The following is an 8,959-nucleotide window of genomic DNA, read 5'->3' as shown; positions in this document are numbered from 1 at the left end:
AACGTTAAAGTATCCCTTTAACATGGTATAACGTTAGAATCCCTTAAAACATGGTATACGTTAAAGAATCCCTTAAACATGGTACACGTTAAAGAATCCCTTTAAACATGGTATACGTTAAAGAATCCCTTTAAACATGGTAACGTTAAAGAATCCTTTAAACATGGTACATCGTTAAAGTACCCTTTAAACATGGTACATACGTTAAAGATCCCTTTAAACATGGTATACGTTAAAGCATCCCTTTAAACATGGTACATGTTTCCTCCTCCTCTCTGTAGCTGTGAAAGACTCCTTCAGCAGTACAGAATTCAGATGAGCGAGAACACACACTTGAGGAACCAAGTGACAATCTACGCATATTCTCCCAGGTGAAGGGAGAAACACACACTTGTATTGTTGACTTCAGTGCAGATTGCATTGTGCAATCCATGTCTGAATCACAGTTGTGTTGTGCTTGTCTTTTGTTCTCTTGTTATGTGTCTGACTGGGGGGTGGATGGTATTAGAGACCTGGCCTTTATAACAGGTCTGACTGGGGGTTATTAGAGACCTGGTCCCTTTATAACAGGTCTGACTGGGTGGGTGGATGGTATTAGAGACCTGGCCCTTTATAACAGGTCTGACTGGGGGGTGGATGGTATTAGAGACCTGGTCCTTTATAACAGGTCTGACTGGGGGGTGGATGGTATTAGAGACCTGGCCATTTATAACAGGTCTGACTGGGGGTTTTAGAGACCTGGTCCTTTATAACAGGTCTGACTGGGGGGTGGATGGTATTAGAGACCTGGCCCTTTATAACAGGTCTGACTGGGGGGTGGATGGTATTAGAGACCTGGTCCTTTATAACAGGTCTGACTGGGGGGTGGATGGTATTAGAGACCTGGTCCTTTATAACAGGTCTGACTGGGGGTTATTAGAGACCTGGTCCTTTATAACAGGTCTGACTGGGGGGGTGATGGATAGAGCCTTGCCCTTTATAACAGCTTGACTGGGGGTTGTAGAGACCTGGTCCTTTATAACAGGTCTGACTGGGGGGTGGATGGTATTAGAGACCTGGCCTTTATAACAGGTCTGACTGGGGGTTATTAGAGACCTGGTCCTTTATACAGGTCTGACTGGGGGGTGGATGGTATTAGAGACCTGGCCCTTTATAACAGGTCTGACTGGGGTTATTAGAACCTGGTCCTTTATAACAGGTCTGACTGGGGGGTGGATGGTATTAGAGACCTGGCCCTTTATAACAGGTCTGACTGGGGGGGTGGATGGATATTAGAGACCTGGCCTTTATAACAGGTCTGACTGGGGGGTGGATGGTATTAGAGACCTGGCCCTTTATAACAGGTTCTGACTGGGGGGTGGATGGTATTAGAGACCTGGTCCTTTATAACAGCGTCTGACTGTGGGGTGGATGGTATTAGAGCCCTGGTCCTTTATAACAGGTCTGACTGGGGGGGTGATGGTATTAGACGACTGGTCCTTTATAACAGGTCTGACTGTGGGGTGGGATGGTATTAGAGACCTGGTCCTTTAAACAGGTCTGACTGGGGGGTGGATGGTATTAAGAGCCTGGTCCTTTATAACAGGTCTGACTGGGGGGGGTGGATGGTATTAGAGACCTGGCCTCTTATAACAGGTCTGACTGGGGGTGGATGGTATTAGAGACCTGGCCCTTTATAAACAGGTCTGACTGGGGGGTGGATGGTATTAGAGACCTGGCCCTTTATAACAGGTCTGACTGGGGGTGGATGGTATTAGAGACCTGGTCCTTTATAACAGGTCTGACGGGGGGTGGATGGTATTAGAAGACCTGGTCCTTTATAACAGGTCTGACTGGGGGGTGGATGGTATTAGAGACCTGGTCCTTTATAACAGGTCTGACTGGGGGTGGATGGTATAGAGACCTGGCCCTTTCATAACAAGGTCGCATTCCTGTTCCTATATAGTGCCCTTCATTTGACCAGGGCCCATAGCTCACTATATGACAATAGGGTCCATTTGTGACAGTGTATTTAAGACTGTCTGTCTATGATGGGGAGTTTCTTAGTTTCTACTGGCTCCTACTCTATGGTCAGACTGGCTGACCTTTTCTGTGGCGATTACATCGTCTATATCCTTCTCCTCTCTCTCTCCTTTTCTCTCTAGTTCCTGTATAACCACACACACAGGCAGCAGACCGAGGCTAGAGATGACCTCCACTGTCCCTGGTTGCACTCTGAACTGTAGGAGACTCTACAGTCTCCTCAAACACCTCAAACTGGCCCACAGCAGATTCATCTTCAACTACGTGGTGAAGAGCGAGACAGAGAGAGACGAGAGAGAGAGAGAGAGAGACGGAGCGAGGGGAAGAGAGAGCGAAGCGAGAGAGAGAGAGAGAGAGTGTGTGTGTGTCTGGTGCACTCTTGAACTGTAGAAGACTACAGTCTCCTCAAACTGGCCCACACAGATTCATCTTCAACTATGACTGCATTTAGCCAGGCAGCCCACTGCTGATATTTGCCAATAATTGGGCTGGCTGTGTAACGCCTAGGAGGTGAGAGAGAGACCAGGGGTGGGGGTGTGTGTATGTCAGCAGCTGTACATATTGTGTGTGTGGGGGGGGGGGTAATGTCGAGCCTTGTACATATTTGTGTTGGGGGGGTAATGTCAGGAGCTGTACATATTGTGTGGGTGGGGGGGTAAGTCAGAGCTGTACATATTGTGTGTGGGGGGGGTAAGCTCAGGAGCTGTAACATATGTGTGGGGGGGGGGGGGGTAATGTCAGAGCTGTACATATGTGGTGTGGGGGGGGGTATGTCAGGAGCTTGTACATATTGTGTGTGTGGGGGGGTAATGTCAGAGCTGTACATATTGTGTGTGGGGGGGGGTAAGTGTCAGGAGCTGTACATAGTGTGTGGTGGGGGGGGTATTGTCAAGGAGCTGTACATATTGTGTGTGGGGGGGGGGTAATGTCAGGAGCTGTACATATTGTGTGTGGGGGGGGGTAATGTCAGGAGCTGTACATATTGTGTGGGGGGGTAATGTCAGGAGCTGTATATTGGTGGGGGGGTAATGTCGCAGCTGTACATTTGTGTGGTGGGGGGTAATGTCAGAGCTGTACATATTGTGTGGGGGGGGGTATGTCAGAGCTGTAATTTGTGTGGGGGGGGGTAATGTCAGCAGCTGTACATATTGGTGGGGGGGGGGGTAATGTCAGAGCTGTACATAGGGGGGGGAATGTCAGAGCTGTACATATTGGGGCTGAATAAGGGCTAGTGTATAACAGGTCGTTGTGATTGACATGTTCTATGACCTCCTCCCAGCCCACCCTAAAGGAGCGAGGATAAGACGTGTCTATTATGAGCGTTACGACGGGGCGTACGCTGGGAACCTCAGGATATCACACAGTCAGCCCGGCTTGCCTTCAGCAGGAACGGACCCGTCAAGAGATCCCTGTTACAACACTCCTCGTCTGCAGGTAACTGGGGACACACGTCTGGGTCTCTCATCATACACACACACAACACACACCCACAACACACACACAGAGCGGGCCTGTGCAGGTCTGCTCTGTGCGGTCTGGGCTCTGTACAGGTCTGGGCTCTGTGAAGGCCAGTCAAGTTCTTCCACACCGATCTTGACAACTTCTGTGTGGACTCGCTTTGTGTACGGGGACTTGTCTGCTGAACAGGAAAGGGCCTTCCCAAACTGTTTGCCACAAAGTTGGAAGCACAGAATCGCTAGAATGTCATTGTATCCTGTAGCGTTAAGATTTCCTCCCTTGAACTAAGGGGTCTAGTCCGAACCCATTATGAAGCTCCTACCGAACAGTTCTGTGCTGACGTTGCTTCCAGAGGCAGTTTGGAACTCGGTAGTGAGTTTTGCAACCGAGGACAGAATTTTTAACGCTCACGTTTCAGCCCCGCCGGTCCCTTTCTGTGAGCTTGTGTGGTCTACCACTTCACGGCTGAGCCAGTTGTTTGCTCCTAGACATTTCCACTTCACAATAACTGTACTTTACGAGTGACCAGGGCAAATTTTTGATGACTGACTGACTTGTTGAAAGTGGCATCCTAGGATGGTGCCACTTTGAAAGTCACTGAGCTCTTCAGTAAGGCCATTCTACTGCCAATTGTTTGTCTTGGAGATTGCATGGATGTTTTGCTGACGGTGTATAAAATCAAGCAAAGGGTGTGGCTGAAATAGACCAATCCACTAATTGAAGGGGTGTCCACTACTGTCCTCGTTCTGATCTTTACCCTCTCTCTCTCTCTTGTTCTCCTTCCTGTGGATCTTTCCTCTCCTCTGTCTCCTTCCTGTTAGGATCTTTAACCTCTCCTCTGTTTGCTCCTTCCTGTTGGATCTTTACCTCTCTCTCTTTTCTGTTCTCCCTTCCTGTGGATCTTTACCTCTCTCTCTCTCTAATTCCCCCTACCCTCTCCTCCTTCCTTAGGCGAAAGCATGTATGTACTGGCACCGGTGTAAGCAGGTACAATTGAAGTCATTCCTACCCCTCCCTCTCGCTCCCCTAGACCTATCGCGTCTTCTCCCCCCCAGCTGGTGTGAGTTCCTGGAGGCTGATGGAGAAGGAGGAGAGGGAGACCAGCAGAGAATCATCCCTGGTCACAACTTCTCTACTCCGCTCAGAACAGCTGTACCCCAAAAACCCCCAGGAGATAGATCACGACAGTGAGGATGAGACGCGACCCTTCTGGCTCCGAGAGAGGACCATCATGGTGAGAGACACGCAAACACACACTGGGCCGGGGTAGCTACCGCACACGGTGAGATACACGGGCGGTAGCTACCGCACACGGTGAGTACACGGGCGGTAGCTACCGCACACGGTGAGACACACTGGGCGGGTAGCTACCGCACACGGTGAGACCCATACCAAACCCAGGTCTACCATTACCATTAAGACTGTGGTATTACAGAGCCACACTGACATTGGGTTTGAGTCTCCAACTTGACTGTGGATACGTGACTGTTTGTTCTTTACAGCAAATCCAGGAGTTTACAGACGTGAACGAGGAGAGAAGGAAGTGATGAAGCTATGGAACTCCACGTTTGAAGTATGGTACGTACCCCCCATTAAAGGCCTCGTTATTCAGCCTTTGTTTAAGCTTCATAAGACGTTGCTGTGTGTCGTTCTCTGAAGCTTATAAGACGTCTGCTGTTGCGTTCTCTGAAGCTTCATAAGACGTTGCTGTGTGTCGTTCTCTAGAGCTTCATAGACTGTGCTGTGTGTCGTCTCTAACTTCAAAGACGTTGCTGTGTGTCGTTCTCTAAAGCTTCATAAGACGTTGCTGTGTGTCTTCTCTAAAGCTTCATAAGACGTTGCTGTGTGTTCTCTAAGCGTTCATAAGACGTTGCTGTGTGTCGTTCCTCATAAAGCTTCATAAGACGTTGCTTGTGTGTCCGTCTCTAAAGCTTCATAGAACGTCGCTGTGTGTGTTCTCTAAAGCGCTTATAAGACGTTGCTGTGTTGTCGTTCTCTCAAAGCTTCCATAGAGACGCGTTGCTGTTGTCGTTCTCTAAAGCCTTCATAAGAAGTTGCTGTGTGTCGTCTTCTCTAAGCTTCATAAGACGTTGCTGTGTGTCGTTCTCTAAGCGCTTCATAAGACGTTGCTGTGTGTCGTTCCTTCCTAAGAAGCCTTCATAAAAACGCGTGCTCGCTGTGGTGTCGTTCTCTAAAGCTCTATAAGACGCGTTGCCGCTTGTGCGTTCTCTAGCGCTTCATAAGACGTTGCTGTGTCGTTCTCTAAAGGCTTTCATAAGACTTGCTTGCTGGTGTCGGTCGTTCTCTGAAGCTTCATAAGACGTTGCTGTGTGTCGTTCTCTGAAGCTTCATAAGACGTTGCTGTGTCGTTCTCTAAAGCTCATAAGACGTTGCCTGTGTGTCGGTGTGTTCTCCTGAAGCTTCATAGACGTTGCTGTGTCCCGTTTCTCTAAGCTTCATAAGACGTTGCTGTGTGTCGTTCTCTAGCGCTCATAAGACGTTGCTGTGTCGTTCTCTAAAGCTTCAATAAGACGTTGCTGTGTGTCGGTGTCGTCTCTCGAAGCTTCATAAGACGTTGCTGTGGTCGTTCTCTAGAGCTTCATAAGACGTTGCTCGTGGTCGGTGTCGTTCTCTGAAGTCTTCATAAGACGTTGCTGTGTGTCATGAAAACACATTTTCCCACCAGAGATTTGTCCATCATATTGACTTGTTGGGGATAAAAGGCTGTGTGAAATGACGCGTAGTGCACATACAAATAACTTTTGGCGGGTTAAATTCCCATGTACCCGATAAAAAAATTCTAATGCAGTTTTCAACTTGAGGTTTTGTCAGTAACATGTTGCCTTATATAGTGAATGTGCCCTCTGGTCTTGGCCCGTTGCCCTCTAGCAACAGCTGGCAGAATGCAGTGTGGGGGTTAGCCTACATGAATGAGATGTATTATGGAATAGAGAGAGATTTCTTTTTTGGGGGGTCAATGACGAGCTAAGCATCGATCATCATGTCACCAGAATAAGACCCCCGATATTTATTGCAAAGGAGCATCACGTTCATCCCCTGTGAGTTCAGGCCAACGCTCTACCACCAAGGCTACCTGCCGCCCAAATTAAATTAGTATTAACTAGGCGCCTCTAGACTAGAGGCTCCATAGTGTCTGGTGCGGTCTGACATTTTGACGTCTCTACGCTCTATCCTCCTCTCTCGCTCTCCCACCACCCCCTCGTCTCCTCTCTCTCCTCCTCGTCTCTCTCTGCCCCTCACTCTCCCCGCTCTCTCTCTCCCTCCCCCTCTCTCACGTCCGTCTCTCTCCCCCTCCCTCCCCCTCTCTATCTTCCCTCTCCTCTCGTCAGCTACATAGCAGACATACCCGATGAAACGGAGCCTGTCCTGGCGTTGTGGATAGGTTGCGGTGCGTACATTGACAGAAGAGCCTCTGTAGTGGAACTCTCCTGTTACACCTGGTCAGCAGCATGACTTTAAACTGGTTGGGACCAACGACAACCATCAACCAGGCCCATGAACGTGCCTCCGAACACATCCAGCAACCCAGGCGGCAGGAAGGAGGAGAAGGGCGGAATGGAGGAGAGGGAGTGGGTGAAGCCGCTTGGAGTCCTCTGGTCTGATCTTGCATACCGTTATGGCCAACACTGTAATGAGTGACCACGCGGATGGAAGAGTAACCATGGTATGGCCGCGACGAATGGAATACGGCCGATGGTGATGAAGCTGGTAGTTTGTCTGTTCTGTGAAAACATCCAGGCCGAGCAAGAAGCAAGTTTCTGAGGTACCGTCTCCCGGCGGCCCTTCGCTGGAGGAGGGATAAGTAATCTAAAATGATGCCGGTGATTGGCTGTGAAAGAGCGTGTGTGGTGGTGGTGCATTGGATTGGGAAAGAGAGAGACTCATGATGACATCATGTCCAAGACAAGCACTGGGGTGGTTGGGTTTACTGTATACGATGGTGGTGTGCGACATCATTCAGTCGAATTGGCCACACATAAATACAACACACCCATCTCTCTGTAGCTGTGAAAGACTCCTTCAGCAGTACAGAATTTCAGATGAGACGAGAACACACACTTGAGGAACCAAGTGACAATCTACGCATATTCTACCAGGTGAGAGGGAGAAACACACTTGTATTGTTGACTTCAGTGCAGATTGCATTGTGCAATCCATGTCTGAATCACAGTTGTGTTGTGCTTGTCTTTTGTTCTCTTGTTATGTGTCTGACTGGGGGGTGGATGGTATTAGAGACCTGGTCCTTTATAACAGGTCTGACTGGGGGTTATTAGAGACCTGGTCCTTTATAACAGGTCTGACTGGGTGGGTGGATGGTATTAGAGACCTGGCCCTTTATAACAGGTCTGACTGGGGGGTGGATGGTATTAGAGACCTGGTCCTTTATAACAGGTCTGTGTAGGAGACTCTACAGTCTCCTCAAACACTCTCAAACTGGCCCACAGCAGATTCATCTTCAACTACGTGGTGAGAGCGAGACAGAAGGAAGCGAGAAGAGAGAGAGAAAGAGACGGAGCGAGGGGAAGAGAGACGAAGCGAGAGAGAGAGAGAAGAGAGTGTGTGTGTGTCTGGTGCACTCTGAACTGTAGAAGACTACAGTCTCCTCAAACTGGCCCACAACAGATTCATCTTCAACTATGACTGCATTTAGACAGGCAGCCCACTGCTGATATTTTGCCAATAATTGGGCTGGCTGTGTAAACCGCCTAGGAGGTGAGAGAGAGACCAGGGGTGGGGTGTGGTGTATGTCAGGAGCTGTATATTGTGGGTGTGTGGGGGGGGGGGTAATGTCAGAGCTGTACATATTGTGTGTGTGGGGGGGTAAGTAGGAGCTGTACATATTGTGTGTGTGGGGGGCGTAATGTCAGGAGCTGTACAATATTGTGTGTGGGGGGGTAATGTCAGGAGCTGTACATATTGTGTGTGGGGGGGGGGTAATGTCAGGAGCTGTACATATTGTTGTGTGGGGGGGGGGTAATGTCAGGAGCTGTACATATTGTGTGTGGGGGGGGTAATGTCAGCGAGCTGTACATATTGTGTGTGGGGGGGGGGGTAATGTCAGAGCTGTACATATTGTGTGTGGGGGGGGGTATGTCAGGAGCTGTACATATTGTGTGTGGGGGGGGGTAATGTCAGGAGCTGATCATATTGTGTGTGGGGGGGGTAATGTCAGGAGCTGTACATATTGTGGGGGGTAATTGTCAGAGCTGTACATATTGTGTGGGGGGGTAATGTCAGGAGCTGTACATATTGGTTGTGGGGGGGGTAATGTCAGAGCTGTACATATTGTGTGGGGGGGGGGTAATGTCAGCAGCTGTACATATTGTGTGGGGGGGGGTAATGTCAGCAGCTGTACATATTGTGGGGGGGGGGGTAATGTCAGGAGCTGTACATATTTGTGGGGGGGGGGTAATGTCAGCAGCTGTACATATTGGGCTTGAAATAAGGGCTAGTTGTT

General features: G+C 49.3%; 1 pseudogene; it reads left to right on the top strand.

Moving 5' to 3' along the window:
- The window catches only part of LOC111969024 (polycomb protein SUZ12-like), a 31,646-nt pseudogene that overhangs the window by 16,857 nt on the left and 5,830 nt on the right, over positions 1–8,959 (top strand).

This window comes from Salvelinus sp. IW2-2015, linkage group LG9 (genome assembly GCF_002910315.2).
Source record: "Salvelinus sp. IW2-2015 linkage group LG9, ASM291031v2, whole genome shotgun sequence".
NCBI classification, from domain to species: domain Eukaryota; kingdom Metazoa; phylum Chordata; class Actinopteri; order Salmoniformes; family Salmonidae; genus Salvelinus; species Salvelinus sp. IW2-2015.
This window is presented reverse-complemented; position numbering and strand designations above follow the sequence as displayed.